General features: G+C 39.3%; 1 protein-coding gene across 38 annotated transcripts in view; it reads left to right on the forward strand.

Annotated features, from left to right (window-relative positions):
* Positions 1–26,613, forward strand: part of ZBTB20 (zinc finger and BTB domain containing 20) — a 770,327-nt gene that overhangs the window by 581,006 nt on the left and 162,708 nt on the right. For 37 of the 38 annotated variants that reach the window (XR_005985640.1, XM_041765260.1, XM_041727104.1 and 34 more), the window contains one exon: positions 6,635–6,674. The gene's annotated coding sequence lies outside the window, so the exon portion shown is untranslated. Of the gene's footprint in view, positions 1–3,574; positions 3,594–6,634; positions 6,675–26,613 lie in introns of those variants that run through there. The other variant, XM_041769034.1, reaches the window with a different exon arrangement.

Genomic DNA, 26,613 nt, shown 5'->3' on the forward strand with positions numbered 1-26,613 from the left:
TTGTGCTATTTATTTACTGATTTAACAACTTTTTTCTATCATCTTTGTCTCCTAAAATAGACAGACAGCATTTATTCAACAAATGTTGGAGTGTCATGCTGTGTTTAGGACACTATGCTAGGCTTGGGAGATTCAAGTGTGAACTGTTAGCAAAGGCTCAAAGACAAAGATGTCCTAGGCATGTTCAGGGAGGAGCCAATAGTCTGTCACAGTATATAAGGAAGCAGCGGTGGGAGGAAAAAAGCCAGAAACAAACAAACAAACAAAAAACAAGAGGGGTGGATTGGGGCCAGATTGTGAAAGATCTTGGATTCTCTTAAGCAAATAGTTGATGGTGACAAGGACGAAAGTAACATTTTTTCAATCTATATTGTGGAAGTTCTTTCCAAGTCTTTAAAACACATACTGTGCCCATGCTGTCTTCTTGGTTTAGTATCTAACAGATCATTAGGTATAAGTACCTGCTTAATTTATATCTTTTGGTATAAATTTTATGTCATGATTTTTCCCTTTGAGTTAAAAAAAAATTGAGGGAACCATTTGAGTAAAGACAGCCTTCTGTTCACACTGATCTGGATGTTTCTTTCTCCTGCTGTGCCCGTATTTATTCCAAAGCCCTCTGTACCACTAACATGTTACTTTCTGTGTTTATACACTGAGGGATCTCAGGATGAGTTTCCCTTGTAATAGACACAACCTTTTTGTGCCAAAAGGCATTCATGGCGGTCTCTGAGCAGCATTATGACCAGGTAGTTCTAATTGACTCGACCATGTGATAACAATGCCAGACCTATTTAGCATTCCCTAAGGGCTATCAATGTACTATAGTAAAAGGTCCTGGTATACCAATCTGTCTTAAGGCCGTGAAACTACAACTTCAGGAGTTCAAGATACAGAATGAAAAGTTGTTTGGGTTCAGGTCATAGAGAGCTCTTGACTGTCTTCATAACAGAGTTAGAACTGTTTGAGGAACTGTAAGAAATCATCCTGAATGTATTAAACAAGTTCAGTCCCTGACATTACCTCCTGCCCTGCCCTGCCACCCCCCTCAGCTCTCCAGCATTTGTTTCATTCTTATCTTTCAGGTCCTATACCTGTAAGACTCAGGAAAACTAGGGAGGATTTATATGGGGTGGGGTGAAGTGTCAAGTTCTATCTCAGCAATATCTCAGACCTAGAAACAGGCCTAGGCCTAAATGCTAAACTTTAGTTTTTGAATTATCTCTTTCTGTTGATCATTATTTCATCATCTAAGGTTTTTTAAGGTAGATGTTTTTCATAGCACCTAACATAGCATATTAAGGTAGATGTTTTTCATAGCATCTAACATAGCATATTAAGGAGAGTAAGGCCTCATTTTTATTTCCTTATCATCCTTCTCAAGATGGATCCAAAAAAATGGCTGGTCTTGAAAAGCAGACCCTAAGATATGAAAGGCCATTGTGGCATTTATAGTCTTCATAAGACAGACCAAAAGGAATGAAAATATTTCAAGAGACTTGTCTTCAGGAGACCCCAAAATCTAGCTAGTGGGAGATTGCACATGCTCTATACACACATCCGAATAACCCTTCCATCTGACTTTAACTTGTAAACCTTTTGCCAGATAGAAAATAGAGAATTAAAAACCTCCAAATTCAGGGAGCATGAAATGTCATTAAATCTAGTATAAAATTTCTTGAATCTGTCAGATAAAGGAAATCATGTATCCATAGAGAAGATGGAATATCAATTGACAGGAACCTATGAAGCTGGCACTTATTCTGAGAGACATATGAATCTAAAAATCCAATAGTGCCTCAGCCTTTGAAAACACAGAAGCCAGAAAGGTATTAGGGAAATCAATAAGGTAAAAATCTTCATCCTACTATTTGGAATGACTCCCACATAAGAATTAATTAATACAATACTTCTAGAACATTAAAAGGATGTTAAAATGTTATCTCTACCCATAGAAAACAAAGATATAAACCCACATGACTTCTAGAGAGAAGGTTGAAGAAAAAAGATTGGAAAGATTAAAGGCACATGGAAGAGGTCATTTCTGCCCTGTTGTCACACCATTTACCCTCTTCAGATAGAAGGATAAGTGTTGAACTTCAGTTCATCTGAATTCCTCAGCTCTATCATCAATGCTGTGACACATTCTAATTTTCTGATTCATTTGTGATGAATAAGCTCTCTCTTTTCTATTCACAGTGCTAAAAGTAACCAATTTTTGTGAGTGAGTTATGATTACTTATTTTCCATTTTCGTATTGCACGATTATTTTCCCCTTGCAAAGTTTCTCTCACTCTTTCTCCACCAGTGTGAATCCCGTGTACAAAAAAGCCCTTGGACAGTACTGCTGCCTAGGCTTCAGTCAGTCAAGAGGAATGAAAGACTGACAACCCGATTCCGTTTTTAACCCAGCCAGATACCTCAGCTGGCAAGTGGCTCAGCTTCCGCACCATAAAATGGGTATAATAATAGCTTTCCCTTACCACTGTGAAATATTTAGAATACAAATCAAGCCAAACCTGTCTCCTTCCAAAGGAGAAGCTTAAACTAGCCTACAAAATCCTGAATGAGCCCAGATTTCAAGGGGAAACATAAAATGGGAAATACCTAGATGTAGTATAATTTAGTGGTGAAAAATATGTAGACTTTGGAATGGTACAAAACTATTCAGATCCCAGCAGCTGTGGGATTTGGGGTAAGTTTCCTAATTTCTCAAATCTCCCTTGTTCTATAGTAAATTGGAAGTTAACAGTATTTACTCCTCTAGTCAGGATGAAATGATCTACGGCTAATGCTGCTTTTCAAACTCTTCCACAGAGGTGATCCTCTGGTTACAGAGAGTGATCCAGCACTCAGGGTGCAAGCCATTGCCTGAAGCAGTCTGCCACAGATGAGACTTTTCAGTGAGCTCTCAGGGTTCATCCTACAAATGACACATTCTGCATTTCTGTTCCTCACTACGTTCTTACTTGTTTCATTGAACTAGAAGTTCCACAAGGACAAGAACAGTGGCTGTTTTCTCTTCTCTAATATCCAAGTTATCGGATTAATAAACATATGTACAAATAACAGTTTAAATGACTTAGCCACAGGGACAACTGACCCTCCAAAAAGACAGTCATGTCTTTATTATTTATTCCATGACTTGGTGCGCTCCTGTTACATTGCTCCACATCCCTGGACATGCCCACATTCAAATTTGAGAAGCATTTACTTAACAGGATGCCTGCAACTGCAGAAGGTGCTGAGTAAATAGTAACTGTTCTCATTTCTCTGCTCACTATTCCTTTATCTCACTGTTCCTAAGCTTCTGTGGACTCGTTTAAAAAGGAATTGTAAAGAACTAAGTAAGTCAGAGTCTGGTAGTCTGTGTGTCCCTAGCCACACACACACACACCCATGTAGTGCTCTATTTTCTATACCTTTTGTTTTCTTCTGGCTTCAGCTTATAGCAACTTGCTCATCTCCCTAGAGGTGATAGCAGTGAGATTTCACAGGTGTTCTCTCACCTCTCCCCTAGGCCAAGGGTGGCTTTAACTGGACTTCATGGATAACCTTTCTGGAGTCTGGAAGTTTCTTGAAACTTGGTGTTGGTAAGGAGTTTCTTTAGGGAGGGATTTTCATAGGGATCCATATCACCTCAAAATGTTGGAAACCATTGCCCTTGAACATTACATAAACTGAAATCAGAGTTGACTAATCTCTATTAATAATACATTTAATTAATAATACATTTAGTTCCTTAGAGATTGACACTATACAATAATTTCTACAGAGAAATCACAGGATGCAATTAGACTTCACCATAAACCAACCCCTTACCCCACTCTACTCTTACCTCCCCCACCATGTTTTAGGGTCCTGGTTCATTTGGACTTTATAGTTATATATTCTTTGCTAGGTAGCCTAGCATGCTTAATGCAAATGTTTTTCATCATATGCAAAATTACCATGGATAATTCTTTGCATTTCAGATGAAAACAACTTACAGACATAGAAGGTGAATATTATTTAGGCAGAAAGGGTGCATATCAATAAAATAACAATTTGAACCGAACAGGAATAAACCTATGTAGATTAATACATATTCTCAAAATTGCAGATTGTAATTCAATCAAGAAGTAGGGGCCTTTTGACGTTTATGAACATTTATAAATTGTATAAGAACTCTGAGATTAAATTTTTATTTATTTTTTTTTTGAGATTAAATTTTTAGCCTTAATATTAAATTTGGAATAGGTATTACTGTTTTTCATTAATATATAAAGACAACAATTATATCCAATAACATCTTCAATTTAATTTGGCTTTAATTTGTCTTAGACTGTGACATACACACTGTGATTTTTCTCTCCATCTTGGATTCCTGTCATTGACAGCCTGTGTGTCACTTGACATCCAGAAAAGATATTTCTTCTTCATTCCAGACCTTGGATGTAATAGTCAATCTGGGTACAATTTACATTGATCTCTTTTGATCACATCAAAAATTTAATTTTGACTGATTAACTTTTATGAATAAATGCTTCTTGAAATTTGAAAAGGAAAGTTATGTGCTTAGATATAAGAATATAAATGCTAAGTATAGTTTTTAAAAAGCATAATGTATTATTGAGAGCTATTGGGCTTATAACATGCAACAGAGAAATAAGTGGGCATATTTCATAAAAAAAAAAACATGAATCATATTTTTCTCCTTTTTCCCAAAGGTTGGGGGGAAAGAGCAAGCTCAAAAAAGTTGGGAGAAAAGGAAAAAAGGGAAAAGGAGGGAGGAAGGAAGGAAGGAGATTTAAAAAATAGACTGGTGCAACAGTCTAGGATCCTGGCTTATAAAACGGACTAGAATGTAGCAAAACCTAGAATTTTAAAGTCTCTGAAGACTAATCAATCTTTATATATATTTTAAGTTTGTGTGTACTTCCAATGAATCATATATAATCTAATTATCTTGCTTAAAGTTTTCATTAAACTCATCAATTTTGTAAAATAATTTGAAAGCAGTGGAGACTCTCAGCCTCTCTTGTGTTAGCATACATTATTATCCAGGCTGCAGATTTTCATCTTAACTCTTCTTGTTCAAGGACAGGAATACCATCCTTAACACTTACATGTACATGGCCAGGGTCTCACATTAGCCATAAAGAGGAAACTTTTCCTTTGGAGGAAAGTCTGTGATAGTGCACTAGTCTAGAAAACTTGTTGAGAAGTGAAATCTCTCTGACTGGTTTGTTTGTTTCTTTGTGTTTGCTTTAGCCTTATTCTAGGCTAAGTTATATAATCAGATCCCTCTACTTGATCTTAGTATGATTTGTTTTGCATACTTCTGGAGCCTTCTATGAAGTGGTTAAAATCATGGTGTCAGAGAGGCAAGAATCCAATCAGCATATATTAAGTCCTAGATATATTTGAGTGGGGTATGGGTAGAGAGACCTGCTTTTTTAGTATCCCTGCTTGGTTTATTCATTTCTCATGGATCTTCAGTTTTATTTTACTCTAAAAGAAGTTGTCAAAACAGTGGTGATCCGGCCAATCCCATTATAGCTCATTTGGCTTGTAAGTTGAAGATTACAAAGGAGAATTATCTGATTTGAAATACAGAAGGAGAAACTATTAAGATCTACTCCCCGCAAACCTGAGGCTTTCATCATTAGTGATGCGTTTGGGGAGACAGATGCTTTCATTTAAAATCATTTTGTCCGAGGGGACACTCCTAGGCTGGAGAGAAGAGGCAGAGGAGGTGGTGTATGGTTCTCAGTCAAGCCAACATGAGGCTGCATCACATCAAGTCTTCAGCTGAGGGGCGACGATGCATGTAGGTGTTAAATGTGTCCATAGGATCTTTGGGACATTAAACATACTGAATTTACCCTTAAAAGAGCCAAAGCTTATCGGAGTTTTATCCATCTTTGTTGAAATTCATTTAAAGTTTTCCCTGTACTATACGGTAAAGCCTTTACCTATTCTAGTCAGTGCTGCCCAAATAGACATTTATGCAGTGATAGAAATGTTCTACCTATAAGGCAACCACCAGCCACAGGTGGCTACTGAGCACTTGAAATGTGGCTAATGTGACTAGGAACTAAATATTTATGGGTTTTTTTAAATTAAAATTTAACTAATTTATTTATTTTTTAAAGATTTTATTTATTCATGAGAGACACAGAGAGAGAGGTAGAGACACAGGCAGAGGGAGAAACAGGCTCCATGCAGGGAGCCCCATGTGAGACTCGATCCTGGGACTCCAGGATCATGCCCTGGGCCAAAGGCAGGTGCTGAACTGCTGAGCCACCCAGGGATCCCCAAAATTTAACTAATTTAAATAGATAAGTATAGATGGGGGCTACTGTATTGAAAAGCATAACTCTAGAAAATACTCGTACCATATAGATCAGAATGAAGTCAACAAAGAAAAAGGTTGTCTCTCAGTGTACTGGGAAGTACTGTGTTGGTCATATAGCAGAACATCACACCTTTGGAAAATTTTATGGAGCTGGATCTTTTCTCTTGGGCTACATGTAATAAAACACGCTCCTACTACTCATCCTTAGGAGCAACTGGTTGTCTATTACTTAGATTTCCTTGTAGTATCATTGGATTTATTTTTAATTCCTTGTTTTTGTTTTTGTTTTTCCAGTTCCTTGACCAGCAGTCTGTGGCCTGCCCTTTCTCTTTATGTAAGTAAAATTGGTTTCTTTACTTTTCAAGAAAGTGTCATATTTGGGAAATTTGGATCTTTATTGGCATGTTTTCTAGTTGACTTTGTTGTGGTTTCCAGCACTTCTTTACTATGCGTTAGCTTCATTTGGGTTTGGAATTGATGCTGTTGGTGGTGGTAGTAGTTGCCATCCATGAGGGGGCTGAAAAGACCAGGGCCTCAGGCATTGGACTTATATAAAGACTGCCTTTTACTAAGCCGCAGCTGCTGTTTGCAGAAGTCACTGCTTCTCTAAACTAGAGCTTACATTCTTCAGCCAGTTATCAGCAACAGTTGGGCTTTTGCTCCACTGTCAATCAATGGGCAATTATTTATTCTTCAGTTATACACCCATCTCTAGGTCCAATAGTTAATTTCAACTTCTCGGTCAGAGCTTTCATTTATGGCCAAAATTTCCAATACTCTTTTACTTAAGAAGTACAAGCGTGATCTATAAAGCTTGATCCATTTGGGCTAAAATAGTGTCTGAAATCACAAGTCCAGGAAAAAAAAAGAGAGAAATCTGGGATTACATGTGCCAAGAGGTTTGTAGAAGGTACCATCCTTTTTGAGAAAAGATGGGAAGTCATTTGAAAAGGGAGGGGGAAAAAAAGAGAGAGGGAAAAACTTGATTTCTTGATTTCAGATGAAAAGAGGGAACATTTGTTCTTTAAAGCCCAAACCAGGCTGTACTGAATGGGTAGGATAAGCTTTACCTCGGGCTGCTTGTAAGAGATTCTGCAGCAATGAACCCAAATAATCCTAGTCACTCACTACATGAGACACTGCCCGAGACATGCTACAGGTAGGGGCAATCACCTTATGTGATAAATAATCATCAGCATCTTCCCAGCTGCTTCTGGCTCTCTGGTGAGTGCTATCCCTTATTCACAACATCTGTCTTATTTCACTGACTTCTCACTCGGAGGTATTTCTTGTGTGGTAATCATTTGCTCAGAAAGGGGGTTCCCATGGCTCGCTTGTATGTGTGTGTGGCTTCCACGAACATTCCTGGAAGCTAGTTGCAAATATATTCCGGGGAGCACAATCCCCCAAAGGACGGACAGTAAGGCTAAAGTCCAAAGTGACAGCCATTTGACAGAGAAAGGAGATTAGTTAAACTCCCCAAAGACGACGGGTACTATGTGTAATGCATTTATACAGCAGGGGTGGATCCTCCCTGCCCCTGACAAGTCGTGTTATTCCTTATCCTCTGTGTTGATAGAGCGGGTCTGTCAATGCTTGGGAGGGTGTCAACGTGCACACATGTGGTTACCACTTTATGTCTCTGCATCGCTACTTCAGTTACCTAGCACTGCATATTTCTAGTCCTCTGACTGGCAAATCATTTTTGTTACAGTTCTTTTGTGTAAAAACAGTTCACATAATAGCTCCGTGTTAGACAAGGCATTAATCCTCACATCACCGGGGATGAGTCAGCACAGTGCACTCCTGCCCGCACGGCTCAGCTATTATGACGTCAGCACTGTAGGGCAAGCCTCAGACACAAGCGGTACAGGGGACTGGGGACCTGTGTCACAGATTAGAAATCGAGGGGGAGACCTTTGAGATAAAAACGTAATTGAAAGGCTGTTTCTGGCTCATAGGAAAATGTGAAACTGATTCTATGCTACATCAACCATCAATCAGGCAGCTTCTAGAGAGATCCTAGTTTTTAACCAGAGATGGGGCTGAGAGGATGACCTGTAATGGGCTGACAGCCCGTGCCTATACCCACAATCCTTGTCCCAGCCTCCCCTCCCCGGGCCGGCTTCATGCTTGCTTGGGTTGTTCCAAATCCTGAGGCTGCTTTTGTTTCGAGGGTGACGGGGCCTGTGACAGTCCTGCTGTCCTTAAGTGCCCCACAGACACAGCTGATGGCTTCAGGGGTGGTGCCCCAGATACCTATCAAAGGGAAAAGAAAAGCTCCTTGGGAACAGATCAGAACATTATCCCCCCGGTGTCTCTAGCTCCCAGGGCCTCTTCCATGGCCTTCTCCAGACAGGTGCGAATTCCACCCTCCCTCCCTGGCCCTGCATTTGGTCCAAAGTCCCAATCTGGATTTGACACAGATTTCAATGGGAACAGAATAGCTTCCAGATGTTCCCCCCAAGAGTTTTCCATTCCATGACTCTTCAGCAGAAACAAAGAGGAGCCCTCCATAGCCTGCCACGCTGCCTTGTAGCAGGTAGCACAGACTTAGCCTATTTGAGAAACCAGGTTATTATAAATTAGACCTCTCCACAGTTCAGACTCAGATTCATTCTCAGAACAATACCTTTCAGTACTGAAAAGGCTAAAAATTCACTGCCTCCGTGACATTCTCTGCTAACAAGACATTCCTCCATCACACCCTCTATTCCTCACTCTTCCTTTCACCCCATGATAACCGTCAGAGAGAGCCTTACTGCTGCGATCTTCTGCCTTCATTAGATTGCTAATAGGCTCCATGCTTAGCTTATAGAAGCTAATGCTACTGCTTGGCTTAGTTTTGATTAATTATCATGCACAGCTCTTTATTCAGTTTTCAGTCAACAAACATTTATAGAAAGCTAGTCACTATGCTTGGTTCCTGGAACTCCAAGATAAATAAGAAATGCTCCCTGTTGCTAAGAACCTCACAGTCTGGTGGGGGTGATAAAGAGTAAATAAAGGCTGTAGCATGTGATGGACACTGGAGTGGAGGTATAAACAAGATGTAGCAAGAGGAACAAGAAAGGAGTGCCACCTGCAAGCTGGGTCTAAAAGTCTACAAAATGAATTGCAGTTTGGGGAGTCAATGTTGGGGAAGGGGAAGAAAAAGGGATCCAAATCCAAAAAAAAAAAAAAGCAAGAGTATTTTCAAAATCAAAAGGGGTTGAGCAGCAGCCAACTCTGGAGGACATTAGTTCAGTATGGCTGGGGCATGGCGGCCATCCTGGGAGGTGGGGCTGGAAAGTGGGTAGGAGGCAGATTGCAAAGGGTCTTGGAAGTCACGTGGGGGAATTTGGATGTGATGTGTGGCTTGTGGAAGCTTTGAAAAATTTTAAGCAAATGTATGTTCTAGAAAAAGAGCACTCTAGCTACATAGACATGGATGGTTGAGAAAAGGGAGACCAGGTCAAAGGTAAAAACCAAAGGCCTGGACTGTGCAGTGGGGGAGTGAGTGGAGAGGAGAGGCCCTCTGGTAGTGTCGACATAGACACTGACATCTGCGTAATGCCAGCATATCTTGGCCTAGTACACAACCCCTGCCTTCTAGGAGAAAGGTTGATGAGTTGTGATTTCAGACCAAAGCACTCTTTACAGGAGCTTTACAGGAGACCTGAATTTGAATCTGAAGTCACTCTGAGCTGCTGCCTGCTGGTCACAGAGATGTGTGACTCCTCCTCCCACAGTAGATTTGGGGGAGCATCAGGCAGATAAGGAAGAAGCCATTTCCAGTGTCTTGCTTTTCCCTTCTTTCACCTGAAATTGAAACATTTCTTAATAGCATCCACTTAAAGTCAAGCAATACCCAATTTCCTATCAGTTTCCTATGCTGTCTTTTTCTAAGGGGTTCTAAGCCATTGAGCTGAAAGGCAATGTATATACTGCCGGTCTTTAAACAGTTCAGTATGTCTCTTAGCTCTTTCTGAATTAGAGTTCACCATAAATGTGCTTTTCTCTTGTTCACTTTGGGCTGCCAGGACAATTTAAAGGAAATTTTCAACAGCTTATGTTTCATGGACCATGTTCTCTTTTGCAAATGGGAGGGTATGTGTGGGTGTGTTTAAGTCTTCTCTATATTGCTTTCTGAAGAAAGGTTTGAGAAGATGAACAAGATGAGGAGTAGGGACCTATTGAAAGCCCAGGTCCCCCCAGTGACCTGAATGCAGACTGTAGGCTGGTGATCAGATGGTCAATTATGTGTTTGTCAAAACATAGTGGGCTGCATTCCAGACTGCCAGCTTTGGAAGCCCAGCTTCTGCCAACCAAATGTCATCTGGGAACATGCAACACTGGGCACTGTGAAGGAGTTTGAAATAGACCATGCCACAGCCAACCTACTGCCAGTCTTATAGCACCAATATGGCATGCACAGCCGGGCCCCATGTTTCAGAGCTCAGGAATTCACTGTACTAAATTCAAGAGGTCAGATGGGTTCATGTTTTCAAAGCCCCTGTTCTCCGCTTTGAACATTGTGACTTGCTCCTCAGTGATTTCCAAGTGATTTTTCTAGTCATATCTCTGTGGAAACCACCCTTTTTATGATGGTTATGAGAGCCTTGTAGAAGTCCCAGAGGAAAGAAAAAAAAATAAACTCGCTCTGACAATGACTGTGATTCCAACAGAGGGATTCCAACTCTTAGGAAATTACATTAAAGGTGCATAGCTTTTAAAATATCAGGAACCACCTTGGCAACTTATAAAAAGCAGAAGGGCTTTGCCTATTTTATAAAGTGATTTGCATATACCTGCATAAATAATGTCCCCACCTGTACTTTTATGCATTTAGGTTGAATAAATTAAATTCAGTGATCTTTAAAATATTCACTGTCTTTCATTGCTCAGATACCATTTTCAGGACCTTTCCTTCTAATTTATTTCCTGTGGTAGTAGTGGCTATTTTTTTCATCTTTCGACTAATTCAGAGAATCAAAACACTCTGCACACCAGCCTACCACACCTAAGAGCATTACCTCCCTCTGCTTGCATTTCTCTTAGCCTTTCTGCCTATCAGACCATGCATTCCATATGCCTTTCATAAAGGAAAATGGAGGAGTATATTACCAGGATGAAAACTCAGCACATAATAGGATTAAGCTTCACTACCTGTATATATCTAAACGGTGCTCATAACACAGTTCAGGGACATACTCATAGTAGCATCTTTTTTTCCCTTTGGCCACTGCCACCACCCCTTCTGAAACCATCCAGCCACTAAACCATATTAATTGTAACTTGATCCTTCAGATCACAGCCTGGTCAGTAGGCCAGCCTCAAGCACAATCATCCCATAAGATATTATTAAGAACTTACTACATAAAAAGAAATCGTGTTTAGTGGAGAGCTAGAACATAAATCTAGGACACTGCCCTTGCTTGCTCTTAAGGAACTCAAAATTGGATTAGGAAAAGAAATTATACTGTTGAGTATGCCATATGTATATGAGACAATAAGTGACAATTCCAAAAGAAATGATACAGTCCAGTAAGTACTATAAGATTTCATTCATGAAAGAGAACCTTGAGGGCAGGAAAGTGTCATGTAAAATGTGATTTAGCTGGGTCTTGAAAACTGGCTAGAATATATATATATATAAAGATGAGAGCAAACAAATGATATCCCAAACAAAAGCATAAACCTCAGTGTTAGAATCTTTGATGGGGTCCAATAAATGTCACTACTCTTTCCCACTAAAGTTGTAAACCCATTAAAAAATGAGACAAAATAACTGATAGCTAAGGAACAAAAATTTTACACTAGGCTTGGTTGAAGGATGTATGAAAGGTAAGATGGGCTCATTGATTCCCTTCCCTTCTATCTAAATTTTAGAAAAGCCCTCCCAAGGGAAAAATTTGGATCTGCATAAGAGCAATGCTCTTCCAGGCCACTAACTCCCATTCACCTCTATGAGGAAGTATAAGGAATGAGACAGAGAAAAGTTGTGTTTAGAAAACGTCTTTCTGAAAAAACAAAACAAAACAAACAAACAAAAACTTCTTTCTGGAAACTAGGAATCGGAAAGAAGCATTCCTACCAGTCTTCTGATCCACAGGCTGGAAAACAAGAGGAGGAAGTACTGAGTGAGATGAAAATGAGAACCACAGCCAAGAGACCAAACAAGGTATTCACCTAAGGAGACATACCTTGGCTTGGAACCTGTAGTCATAGAATTATCAGAGATCTAAACTAAGGGTTCTTTTTCAGACTCTCAGAGTTCCCTGAATCAGAACCCCAGGAACAGGCAAGGAATTAAGATAATGGGCTAAAACCTCATTGGGGAAAAAAATACAAAAACTTTCATCTTTAGTTAAACTAATAATCACAATAAGAAATAGCATGTGTCGAGTGCTTGCCTTGCTTTAGGCACTGGACAAAATACTTTTAACAGCTATGTGATTTAACCTTTAAAATTATTCTTGTTAATTAGATGCTGTTGTAATCGTAATTTTGAAGATGAAACAGAGATTGTGCATGTTTGAGTAATTTTTTCAAGGATGCCTAGTAAGTAAAATAGAACTTGAATCCAAAACTATCTGTCTTAAAAACTTTGGCTAAATTTCATTAAGCACAGAGTGACTGTCTACTAAATGCTGAAGATATAATGGCAAGCAAAATAGACATGGTCTCTGCTCTACTCAGTTTACAGTCTCAGGGATGGAAGCCATATTAATCAAATGACCATACAAAATAACTTATAATTACAAACTGTGCTTTCTGCTGTGAAATAAAAGTTCCAGGAGCTCTAGGAGCAATTATAAGAGGGGGTTCTAAGTTAGTCTACAAGTTCACAAGGAGCTCCCCTGGGAAGTGATATTTGAGCTAACATCTGAAGATGAAAGACAAGAAGTGAGATTAGGTGGTGGTAGGGGTTTCTAAGCAGAGAGTTCAGCATAGGTGAAGGCATCAAATATAGCTGGATGGAGAGATTTTGGTGATGAGCAGCCCAGATTGAGGTTGAAAAGATACATGATGATGTCATGATCTTTGTAGGCCATGTTAAAGACCTTCTTCAGGGCAATGGGAAAGCAAACTTAAGAAGGAATGTGATATGATCAATTTTGTATTCTAAAAAGATCATGTGACCCTTATATATTTATCACAGACAGATGGAAACATATCCACACACAAACCTATACACCAGTGTTTATAACATCTTTTTTCATAATAATCCCACACTGGAGACAACCCAAATTACCATCAATGAGTGAGTGGTTAAACAAACTGTGGTATATCCATGCCATGGAATACTTCTCAACATTAAAGAGTAACCCTCGATACATACAACAATTTGTGTTAATCACAAAGGTATTATGCTGAGTGAAAAAAAGCCAACCTCAAGATTACATACTTTATAATTCTATTTATATGGCATTCTTGAAATAACAAAATTATAAGGATGAAGGAAAGATTGGTGATTGACAAAGGTTAAGGAGGGGCGGAGAGATGGAGCTCCCTACGGCTATCAAGGGTAGCGCAAAAGAGCCTTATGATGGCACTATTATGTATCTTGACTGTGGTGGTGATCGTGCAAATGTATATAGGTAATACAGTTGCATAGAACTAAATACACACATGTACATACACACACAAAGTGCATATAAAACTGGCAAGATCTAAATAAGGTAGATGGATTGTACCACTGTAAAACCAAGGTCAATTTCCTGATTGTGATATCCTACTATAGTTATATAAAATATTACTATTGGGTGAAACTGGGTAAAGGGTATACCAAATCTCTCTGTATTATCTCTTACAATTGCATGCTAATCTGCAGTCATCTTAAAATTAAAAGTTAAAAACAAAAAAGATCAAGTTAGTGCATTGTGGTGAATGGTTTTGCAGGAGCAAAAGAAAGGAAGCTATTGTAGCATAGATAAGAGATCAACTAGGATAATGACTGGGAATGGAAGAAAAATAAATGGAACTGAAAGATAATACAGAAGCAAGATATACAGGATGTTCTCAAGGACTGGTTGTAGGAGATGGAGGAGAGAAAAACAGCAATTGTGACTACTGGTTTTATGCTCATAAAATTGTATGGAGGTTGGTACCATTCACGGTTACATGAAATAACAAAGAAAAACAGGAATTGAGGGAAGATTGAAAGATCTGTTTTTGAGATGTCTGGAGTGAGGTGTTTTTGATAAAGATAACTGAGCATATTGACTAGGCAGGAAATCAGACGTTAAGTCAAGGCAAATGAGACTTCAGGCATGGATGATACTGCCTAGGACCAGGGGTAAGATTGAGGAGAAAGCCCAAACCGAGACTTTAGGAACTCTTACTATTTAATCACCTGGGAACAAAAAAAAAAAAAAAAAAATGAGCCATGAAATAGCCTCAGAAGGAACAGCTAAGGGAGTACGAGGAAAACCAGAAAACAGTGGCATAGAGGCCAAAAGAAGAGAGTGTTCCAAGAGGGTGGTCATTAGTGAGATGTGCTGCTGAGAAGTCAAGTCAGTCAGGAACTGAAAAATGCATTTATATATTAATGTGGAGGTTGTGGACCTCGGCAAAAGCCATTTTGTTGGGACTCCTGGGTGGCTCAGTGGTTGAGCATCTGCCTTTAGTTCAGGACATGATCCAGGGGTCCTGGGATCGAGTCCCACATCAGGTTCCTTGCAGGGAGCTATGTCTCTGCCTCTCTCTCTGTGTGTCTTACATGAATAAATGAATAAAATCTTAAAAAAAAAAAGCTGTATCGTTGAAGTGGTAGAAGCGATAACCTGTTTTTAATGGTACGGGGAAAGAATGAGAGGTGAAGAAATAGAGAACACAAATATGGATAACTCTTAGAAGTTTTCCTGTAAAGAAAAGGAGAATGAACTACTGTAATGACTTGGGAATGAGGGAGTGAGGTCAAAGAAAGGTTTGAGAAAAATAGAAATACTGGTGTGTCTGTATGCATTTGGGAAGCATACAGTAGAGAGGGGAGATTCAGTTTATGGAAGAAAGAGAAGAGGTCGGGATGATTAGTAGTGTAAGATTCCTGGTAAGGCTAGGAACATGGAATCCTAAGCATATATGGGAGTATTGGAGGAGGGACATCTCCTATTGTTGTTACAAGAAAGAGGAAGAGCACATGCAGATGTTGCCCGTGTCCTGAGAGGTTGAGTGGTTTCCAAAATGATAGCTACTAGGGGGCAGAGTCCTGCGAAGAATAAGTGAGGTGGAGATTTGAGGAAAGAGAAAGTTTAAAATAGTTCTTGGGGGCAGCCCTGGTGGCTCAGCGGTCTAGTGCCGCCTTCAGCCCAGGGCCTGATCCTGGAGACCCAGGATTGAGTCCCACGTCAGGCTACCTGCATGGAGCCTGCTTCTCCCTCTGTCTGTGTCTCTGCCTCTGTCTTTCTCTGTGCCTCTCATCAATAAATAAATAAAATCTTATAAAATAAAATAAAATAAAATAAAATAAGAAATAAATAAAATAATAAAATAAAATAAATAAATAAATAAAATAAAATAGTTCTTGGGACCAATGGGACAACAAGTTGACCAGAAAAACCTAGTAGGATTCTCCTTGGCAGTGTGGAAGGCCTAGGTGAATCTGGTGGGTTAATGTTGATACCCACCTGCCTTGGGTACTTTTTTTTTTTTCCAGCAGTTCAGTGACCAAGATGGAAGCTCAGAAAAGATATATATTTGAGTACAAATTAAATTTGAGTTTTACCCAGTATGTGTGAAAAGACATTAGGGGTTTTAGTTTGTTTGTTTGTTTCTTTCTTTCTTTCTTTCTTCTTTCTTTCTTTCTTCTTTTTCTTTTTCTTTCTCTCTTTCTTCTTTCCTAGCTGAGGTTAATAAAAGGCAGTAAAAAGGCTCAGTTAAATTTTCCAAGTAGCTAGTGAGCATGTATATGACACCAGGCACTGTGTTGCATACAGGAAAAAAAAAAACAGAGATAAATAAGGTACCATCCCTGCTGTCAAATAGCTCCTAGTAATGGAAGATTGAAAGTTGCCATTTGGTCCAAAAGGCCAGGAACACGTGGTTAGACAACTTTAGTCAAAGGACACAGAAACCCACATCGATCCTTCTTTCTTGAGCCTGCTCCTTCCCCCCATCCTGGCATTACCTACTTACTTTCTTGCTTTCTCAAAAATATCTACTGCCTGCCTTATTGCCAAGCCCCTAACATGCATTATATACATATGAATGACAATTCTGACTTCTCCCATCATCATTTTGCCAAAATATGATTATTTTGGAACAATCAGATGATCTACTTGAAATGTGGCATTGGTACTATGTGAATTTTCTCTAAATTTTAAGAGCTGGCATCCAACTGTACAGAAAGGCTATTTATTTAAAAGAGGGAGGGAGACAGGAAAAGTGGGTAGGTAAGTGGAGGAAGGAAAGAAAGAGGGAAAGAAGGAAGAGGGAAGGCAATGAAGGAAAGAAAACTAATTAACTACAGAAGATCTTATGTAGCGACCTATCCTTATATTTCAAAGAACTCCGATTTGAAATAAATAACTGAGCCTCCGTTTCTAGTGGTGACCTATACCATCAGCCCCCAAAACAACTTCCAGACCTGGACACATACCAGAGTACTACAGTGTACTTAAATCCCAGCATCTGGCAACATTAGGCAAGATAGGAAGAGGATCTGAAGAACATGGAAATTCCTAATTTCCAGGAGAAGCAGGATTCCTTACTCAGATTTATTCTAAGCATTAAGAAATGGTGACAGAAAGAGGTGGTGGCAATGGTAGCTTTCCTTTATTTGAACACATTCCATCCTGCTAGATTCCTCTAGGAAATGACATTAGGGCCATTTGACTCAAAACTACATTGCAGATACATCTGGGGTAAGGATTTGGCAGCTGTTGAGCAAAGCAGCTGTATTTTTTTTAATATTTACTGCTTTCATGGCTCTATAATTCACACATACTGTAAAATATTAAGAAAGTATAGAGTACAGAGAAAACATCTATAATGCCACTATACAGAAACAACTATTATTAACAATTTTTTTTAGATTCCCTTCTAGTCTCTTCCCTGGATTTTAACCTAATTGGGCATACATTGTATATATAGAGTTATATCCTATTTTCTAACTAAATATTACATTAAGTGCTTCCTTTTTTACATAAGTGCTCTTTTTTTAAATGCCACTGTTATTGTCTGCATGATTATTTATCAATCATATAACCCTCTAGAATTTACCGAACTGTGCCCTATATATAAATATTTAGATTATTTCCAGTATCTCAGTTTCAAAGTCCTATAAGGCGAGAACTACAATGTATCACCTGCAATTGCCTGACCTGGAGGGAAGTTGAGGTAGGCAGTGATGTCATCCTATTAAGAGAGTTACTAATTGCTAATGACCGAGAAACTCATATTTGAACTTTCAAGTAGCTGTTGCGGGGTGTGTCTAAGCTCTTTTTCCCCCAAAGTAAAAGTTCTGATTTTTATTTCTAAAGAGTATACATTTAGTTTTGTTTGAATTTGTAACAATGATAATATAAAAAGAAGAATATAAAATCCATTCAAAATTTCACTGCCCAGGGAGTGAAATTTACTATTAATACTTCGGGAAATATATTGCCATATTTATCTATTCATCTGTCTCTTTTTCTTTCTCTTTGTCTTTCGAAAATGAAAGGAAGAGTTGTTTGCTGTCCAGTAATCTACCTTTTGACTAAACATTATAATAGGCATTTTCCATTTCATAAGTACAGATCTACATTACCTTTTTGATAGCTACACTGTACTCCAGTTTATGGATAATTTATTGAGTCAGTCACTTTTTGATGGACATTTAGGATACTGGGACTTTTTTTCTAACTAAATAATGCTACAATATCTATCTTTATACACATATACATTTTCAAAAATGCACTTTCCTAATTTATCTCCTTAGGATAAATTTCTAGTAGTGAAACGGTGAAAGTAAAATTTATCTATTGCTAAACTGTCCTCCAGTAAACACGTATCAAATTATACCTCCACCTATGAAAAAAGAGATTGCCCATTTCCTTGCATCTTCGCTAATTTCGTAAATGCCAATTTTGGTAATTTGTGCATGTGAGTATTTCATATTGGGAGTATGGGATGCTTTTTCCAAGCATAAAACCAAAGCCTGAAATATTTTATTTAATGTAATCTTTTTTTTTTAAGTGAGGGAAGGGGGAGAGGCAGAGAGAGAGGAGAGATGCGGGGCTCAGTCTCACAACCCTGAGATCATGAGCTGCGCCGAAATCAGAGTCAGATGCTTAACCAGTTGAGCTACCCAGGTGCCCCAAAGTCTAAAATCTTCAAGAAAATAAATTAAATTTTATTACCTGAAAATAAAAATCACTGTGATAGAAAAAAAATTTTTTTAAACTGGGAAAAAAATTGTGACATGTCCTAATATTTTAAGAGTGGTTATAAATCAACAATGAAAAGGTGAGTGACACAGTAGAAATTTGAAAGGGCAAACGAGCAGCCTCACACATGTTTAGCTGCTTCCTCTCATTCTTCCTGCACAGGCAGTGCTCCCTGAAGTCCTATGAGGGCAGCTCCAGCGCGGTTTCCTATGCCCCTGTGCCCCGGTGGCATCACCCACCCTCACTGGCTCCCTGGGAAATATGATGGGGACCCAACAACAGTCAAGGGACCTGAGGAGTCTCTGGGTGGGGGACAACAGTTAGTACTTCCCTTGATTACATATATTTATATTTATTTGGCATGACCATCCCCCAAAGAGACAAGCTAATTGTTCACTCACATGAGTGTAGAAGTGATCATCTGAGCTCTGCCATCAGACCAAAATCAGTAAATTATTGGAAAGGGAAAAATACACACTGGCAACATTGCCTGATCCATGTCTCCAGGGCAGAATTGACACTATTCTTCTACCAGATGTAGATAGAGATTTCTGGATGTTCTCATAAATAAAGTGCTAGAGGCCATGTCATCAAATGTCCTCCACCTTTCCCTCTCTCTTTCTAACTCCCATGTGTATTACTACATACTTAATGACATGGAATATTTTTCAGCCACTTCAGGGAGAGTGAAAGACGCTGGAGAGACAGAAATGCCACAGTGACAGCATCAGCCCCTGCCTCCACAGTACAAACTGTGACAGGGCGTCTTCCCTGTGTTTTGGGCTAGGGAGCGTCTGGGTTCTTGGAGTGAGTTCCCTGAGTCTTTTAGAGGAGCAGGAGTTGTGCAAAGCTGTTCTGAATGGTAACTGGAGCTTTCTTTCAGCACAAGAAGTTTATTTGCAGATGATAAGGGATGGCATGTGCTCCGGGGCATTCTTTCTCTGTCTTCAGAAAAAAAAAAAAAAAAAAAGTGTGTACAAGGAAGTTGTGTGTGTCTAAATCCTTAGCATCCAGAAAGAAAGACAAAAGGCAAAACTTGTCAAAGATTATATGGAAACCCCTTCAGGCCAAGCACAAGCTAAGGTGAGTGGTGAGTACCAGGCCTAGTCAACAGCTCATTCTCCACCTGAACAAACTCCCCGGGAAGGGTGAAGATGTGATTAAGAGGTGCCGGATGCTGCTAGAGGCCACACAGCTGGCTCAGGGTACCCAGGGCTCAGACTACTGAATGTCTGGCTTTCTTATGCTCTTAGAAAACTTCACGTATTATATACACCTGCCTCTATAACATAGCTTCTACTTGGAGACCAAATGGGGACACAGTAATGATGATTAATGTGGAGTGCTATTAATTAGCATTATAAGTATTCCTCTTGTTGTTTATCACCCTTCCTTATCACCCTTCTCTTTTCTTCCCCAAAATGATGATTGCCTGCTCAAAGCCGGGGAGGGATATATATGGTACCTACACAATCTACTTATTCAAAGAAGCTTTCTACTAGGGCACTTGCAGGGGCATCTTGTACCAGAGATCTTTGTGGCGATAAAATTAAGATTTTGTTTCTTTCATGAGATTCTTCTTTTACACATTCTTTCTCTAGTCCTTTTGTAATTCCTCGTTTCTCCTAATTTGAAGATACTCAAGACAAATCAAGCCTAACTTCCTTATCCCAGAGAATCATTTCCAGGTATTTATTTAGAATGGGCCGCCTTAACCCCTCACAATGTGGTAGGCTAAAGTGAATTCCACCTTTAGTTCCTCCTTGTAGATTTCTGGGCTTTTCGGTATGTGGAAAATAATTATCACCTCTAATTTAAAATTAACCCTGTATTTTGGGTAAGAGAAGCGTGTGTCTCATGACAGAATTTGAGTAAAAGGTACACCTAAATCCTTTAATAATATCCTTTGATCTGGTCCTCACAAGCAAGTCTAGCATGCATAAGAGAAGTAATAGGAAATCTCCAGTGAAAATCCTCTTCTGGGGGGTACCTGGGTGCGGGGGGCACAGTCGGTTAGGCGTCTGACTTTTGAGTTTTGGCTCAGGTTGTGATCTGAGGGTCATGGGATCAAGCCCCACGTCAGGCTCCGTGCTCAGCTCAGAGTATGTTTAAGATTCTCTCTCTCCCTCTCCCTCTGCCCCTCCCCCTCTCAAATAAATAAATGAATCTTTGAAAAATAAAATAAAATAAAACAAAATCCTCTCCTGCGGTTTGTTTCCCCTTCTTGCTTCCATCATCACAAGGCTTGAATAATGTCCACTATATTGGTTCTTCACTAATAGCTTCCACATATTCCTCTAACCAGTTTTATAACCGTACATTTCAGTAAACATTAGAAAGAATCTTAATACTGTTTACTTTTCCCAAAACGCATGAAGTATCTGTTAACAGAATGTCTGCATATGATATATCCCACTATGTATAAAGAATCATCTTATTACCGCCAGTCATTAACATCACTCATCTAGAATAGGTTCAGAGGCCTGCCACCCCATAGCAGGCAGTGTGTCTACCACTCTGCCCTAGCTCTGTAATATACCTAGGGAAAGAGTTTCAGAAATGTGTACTAACATCCAGAAAACTACTTCAGAGATCTGAATCTTGGTGCAGAAATCCAAGAGAAATCTTCTTGGCCACTATTATTTGGAATTTTTCCCTTTTACCCAAACAACAAAGAACTACAGCCAAAATACTTAGAAGAATTCCTTTTGAGCCATTTCGGTGTTGGATTCTGGTTTATTCCTTCTTAGAACATGGGGGATTACATTCAAATTCCAGATAAATGTTTTTACCTAATAAGAAACGAATGTGTCATTTTTGACTGTTGTAATAAAATGATCTTTCATGAAGTGCAGCATCTAACACTCATCTCTACTCTTGGATGACCAAGAGATGAAGGTCTTCTTTAGAGAGGAGACAGAGAGGCTAGTCCCCCAAATGAATTTGAACCTTAAAATAGGATGCAACTAGAAATGAGAAAAACAACAGAGCACAGTGTGCACATTAACGGCACCAGCAACCCTAAAATGAATTAGGCTTTAGTTAAGGTGGAATAAAAAACATGCACTCTAGATATTCATCCATTTCGAGGCTTGTGCAGAGTTTCATTTCTTCTCAACTCTTAGCAAAATTCTTTTTGTAAAAATAACTCGATCTCAGAAGAAAGATTTCCCCACACCCCAGTCAGATTATTTCATGGGAACACTACACCCATTGGCAGACCACACTGACTTGTGGACCAGCCTGAGGATCCAGGGAAAATAGACTGAGTGACCCAGAGGGACAGAGTCAGGGCCAGCTGTGGACAGGAGTCTTCACCATCTTCCAAAAGCTACCCAAAATCAGCCATTTATTTCCTTTCTCGACAATAGGCATTGGAAATCTTAAAGATCAAGGTTCCTTTTAAGGCCTGAGCTATTGATGTATTTATATAGAGATTATTTCTAGGTCAGCTGCAACTACCTCTGTCTGTGGCTCAGGACCTCAAAGCAGTCCCATTCAGGAACACATGCACGCCACATACACACGTGCACCCCCAGTCTACCCATACGAGCTTTTTCTCCTGCCTATTAGATGCATTAAAAATTTACTTTTAATGGGGCCTCTCTGCATTCCAACAGAAATATTTCTGGATCTCTCCTGGCTCCCACCACATTTGCGGGGTGCACATTTAATATGTTTTAGCTTTACTGCCTGAAGATGGAATCAGGGACATCTACCTGCACATGACAGTGCTTTGGCTCTTGCAGTTGCAGAACTTAATGTATGTATCAGTAATGAAAATCTTAATTAAGAAAGCTGCATCATTGTCCATGAACACTCATTTTTCTCCCCCTGCAAAGCCCTTTGTGTAGTGCAGTATATACCTGGTCCAGACAGACAGAGCCCTCAAAGAGCTTGTCTGGCAGATCTTCTCTTGATTATTAACAGCCAGCAAATGACAAAGTCTCACTCTCCTTTTGTCTTGAAGCTGAGGCTTGGAACAGCAGAGCACACAATGTACTGTAGGGTTTGTTTGTGTTTTTTTAAACTTGCTTTTATTACGTTGGTGGGTTTAAAAATCCGACAGTGTTGATCAAAACTAATTTAGGTAACTTAGAGTTGCCAAAACACTAGCAGATGCATATTTACACATATACTCTCAGAGAAATATAATTTTCCATATAGAAACAATGCACAAACATAAGAAAGGACAATTTTAAGCTGTCTGCCCATGTTTCTGGTGCCTTTGGCCTCCAGTGCTCAAAGCCTGCCATATCCCTACTAGGGGCCCTTAGCAGATACTTCCTCCCCCACGCCAACGTGCATGTGCCAATTTATCACTTGTGCAGACAGTAAGAAGCTTTGGAAAATGGAATAACTTTAGGGAGGCAACTAACTATACCCATCAAAAATTGAAAGAATTATTAAGAAGGTCCTTTGGAAAGGTGGCCTGTAATTATGTTTATGAACCCATGTCCAATTATAATACTTTAATAATGCCCAAATGATAATTCCCAAAACATAAAGTTAATTTATTTAAAATTCCCTTAAAAGGGGTGGCGCAGTCAGTTGAGCATCCAACTCTTGGTTTCAGCTCAGGTCATGATCTCAGGGTCGTGGGATCCAGCCCCACGTCGGGCTCTGCACTCAGTGAGGAGTCTAAGATTCTCTTTCTCACTTTTCCTCTGTCCTTCCCGTATGGTCTCTCCCTAAAATAAATAAATAAGTCTTTAAAAATAAATACATAAAAATAAATTCCCTTAAAACCCTCAAAGCATTTCACTCTTCAAAAGTAGCAACTCCTAATTCCATGACCTTGAACCATGACCTACACAATGAGGAGAGAGACTAATGTCTCATCCACTTGCGTATTGTTCACTCTTCTGCATTTTCTAAGTCTCTAGTCTATAGCATGAACCATTTTCTGGAAAGGCCATGTTAATAATTGAATTGGGCTCTACCCATATATTTATATATCACTTCTACTGGCATGGGAGGGTATGGCCACCTAAATGAGTCTAAGTAATAAATATTTAGGACCTGTCTTCTTATCGTATATATACTGCTCTCATCAAGAGGGAGCAGACACACTGTCTGATGGCACTAGTGTGATCTATTTATTTACTCTACTTCTTAGAACTTAACATGCTTTAGCTCATTTATTTTCAGAATCACTGTAAAGTAGGTAATGGTCAATTTTCTGCATTTCTGTAGCATAAAAAAAATTGTATGAATTTTCTCTATGGATCATATGTGAGGAAGCCCTTATGGGAAAGTTGTTTTTGAATATTCTGATATTAAAAGCTCATGATTGCACTGAGTATTTTTAATTAAGCTTAAATATGAAAAGTAAATATAACTAGACTTCTGATTTTATACTAGAACCATAATAAGAGGTTAGAAGAGATGCTACCAGGACTCTTGGTTGCTAGATAGGAAACACTGAACAGGTTGTTTTACTCTGGAAGATTTTCCTTTTCAAGAACCATCTGGCCAACTCTGACATAAATCCTAAAGCAACTGTTAAAGTAATTGGGCTAGAAATACATTGCAGGTATGTATTGTAAGGCGTATAGTTGACTATCAGTAAATGTTTGGAAAATGACTACATTAATAACTTATGAATGAGTAAGGGAAAAATGAATTTGTTGGCATTTCAAAGATTAAACCAGAAGATCTGGTACTTTCCCTAATTTTGGAAAGTCCTTGATTAGAAGATTGATGTGTACTGAATTCTAGACTTTGATATTTAACTCTCCAAACAATAAAACACTCAGTAGGATTAAGAGGAATCTTTTAAGATTTGAAGTTTGGGTAGATCAGTTACTTTCTGCCTCTGAACCACATACACGCACATACATACATATATATGCCCTTATTTCAATGAGATAGATCTAGATGAGTGGATAGATCGATAGGTATCAATTTATGTGTGTAAACAAACAATCACTGGATCACAGTGTAAAACCTACAATAAAAATACAGAAAAATTGGGCAGACAAGATAGTATCTTTTCTCATTCAGCAATCTACAATTTGCTTAAAATTGAAGAGCGACTAGGCCCATTAAAAATGGCAGGTGGCAGGCCTCCTGATAATTTACCCTCATCTCTGCCTTGCTGCTGTACCTCAATGTGTTTCTCCATCGTTTTTGTGCTTGAAATACCATATGTTGTATCAACTTTGGCCCAGTCAAGAAGCTGAGGAATCAAGCAGATCTAGGGCCAAGAAGCCTCATGCAACTGAAGTAAAAGGTCTTTCAAAAGCATATTGACTCTAGAAATGCTCTTCAGTTCAAACCTGGCCGCCCTTTGCTCTCACGCAGAAATACATTCACTAGCAGTGTTATAAGTGATCCTGTCAGCAAACGTGTATCAGCGGTCCACCAAAACATCGTATTTATGTTAGCGCCCAATGAGATGTTGGTGATGCAACATACAGTTTATTATATTTAAGTGCCTAAGACTTCTTTATTTCAAAAGCAAGTACCTTTAAACATAGTAATGGCATTTCTCTATATGCAAACCTCTGTACATAAAAAAGGTTTACATTTTAAAACAAACATGTTTTTGAGTTTTATCCAAATTCAAAAAAAGCATCTGAAAAATTTAACAGCTGAAAAACACTTTCTCCTTGCTGGGAAAACTTAAACCTTGCTAGGCTTTATGCAACTTAAAAAAAAAAAAAATCACTTCTGTGCTGAGAACTAGCATGAGAAATCTCAGCATGAAAGGTTGTTGGAATTTTTTTTTCTTCATAGAGCTAAAACCAATCGTTGGTTTTAGAGTGATACCACAATATGCATATGCTTTGTCAGGAATAAGTATGATCTAATTTCAAGGGCATCCTCACCAAAAATGAGGTGGTGGGGGCGGGAGGATGATATAGGCTACTTTGGCAGGAATCCAGTCTCTGGAAGCAAAGGTTGAGAATATCATTGACCATCAAGGTCTAGAAAGGCTGCTAACCCTGAGCTGGTTGTTACCCCTTAAAAAGCCTATAGTATCAGTTTCATTATTGTCTCCCTTGATCCCTCCTTAACCAAGAGGATCTCACAAGGAAGCGCTGCTCTGTGATGCTGTCCAGGACTTCGTTTTCTATTTGTTTCAGCCCCACAATAAATGGTCTAGTACCTGCGGTGGTGACCGGTATGCAGTTTCTGAGCAGTGTTTCAAGTCAGAACAAATTATATGGCTGCATTTCTAAAAAGTTGAACCACCTTCAAGATAGTATGGAATTGGAAACACACATAGCCTTGTCCACGCAATTGTATGTTTATACTGGACACATATGTTCAGGCATATTCAGAAAAACAGGAAAAAAAGAAAACAGAGTGGACAGTGCCGACGTGGGAAGTACAGCTTGTTCAGACACATGCAGCCCATGTTCCTGAGGGTGTACATGTGGAGAAGTGACTTTCTAAAGCAGGCCCACACTCAAGCTTAGTCCTCTTAATCCTCGCCCTGGAAATAAAGAACAAGATTTGATTTTGTTCACAGCATATTGGCTACCTTTCGATTGTGATCCTTCTGGTAGTGACCTAGGGGACCAGGGATGGAGAGGAGACAAATGCATACCTCTATTATTTACAGGGTGATTTTTGAGAGAAATAAGTCCTTCCTTGAAGACAGGCTTCGATATTTCAAGACCTCCTCAGAAAAATTTTTCAGCACCTTCTGTGCTCCAAACTGAGGCAGTTTGTATCATGTTTCAATATAACTGAGTAACAGGCTGGCAAATTCCCTGCTTTCTTATTCACCAAAATCCAAAATAGAACTCACAAAAACTCCCTCTTTCAAACCCCCACCCCACAAAAAACACCCCCACTGTGGCCCCCCAGGGAGGAACAGACCAGTAAAAAACAACCAGTAAATAGAGCCAGCCCTGAAAGACAAATCCCCAGCTGTAACTGTAGCACTTTGCTCAGTACTGTGAGCTT

The sequence above is a fragment of the Vulpes lagopus genome, chromosome 1 (genome assembly GCF_018345385.1).
Source record: "Vulpes lagopus strain Blue_001 chromosome 1, ASM1834538v1, whole genome shotgun sequence".
NCBI classification, from domain to species: domain Eukaryota; kingdom Metazoa; phylum Chordata; class Mammalia; order Carnivora; family Canidae; genus Vulpes; species Vulpes lagopus.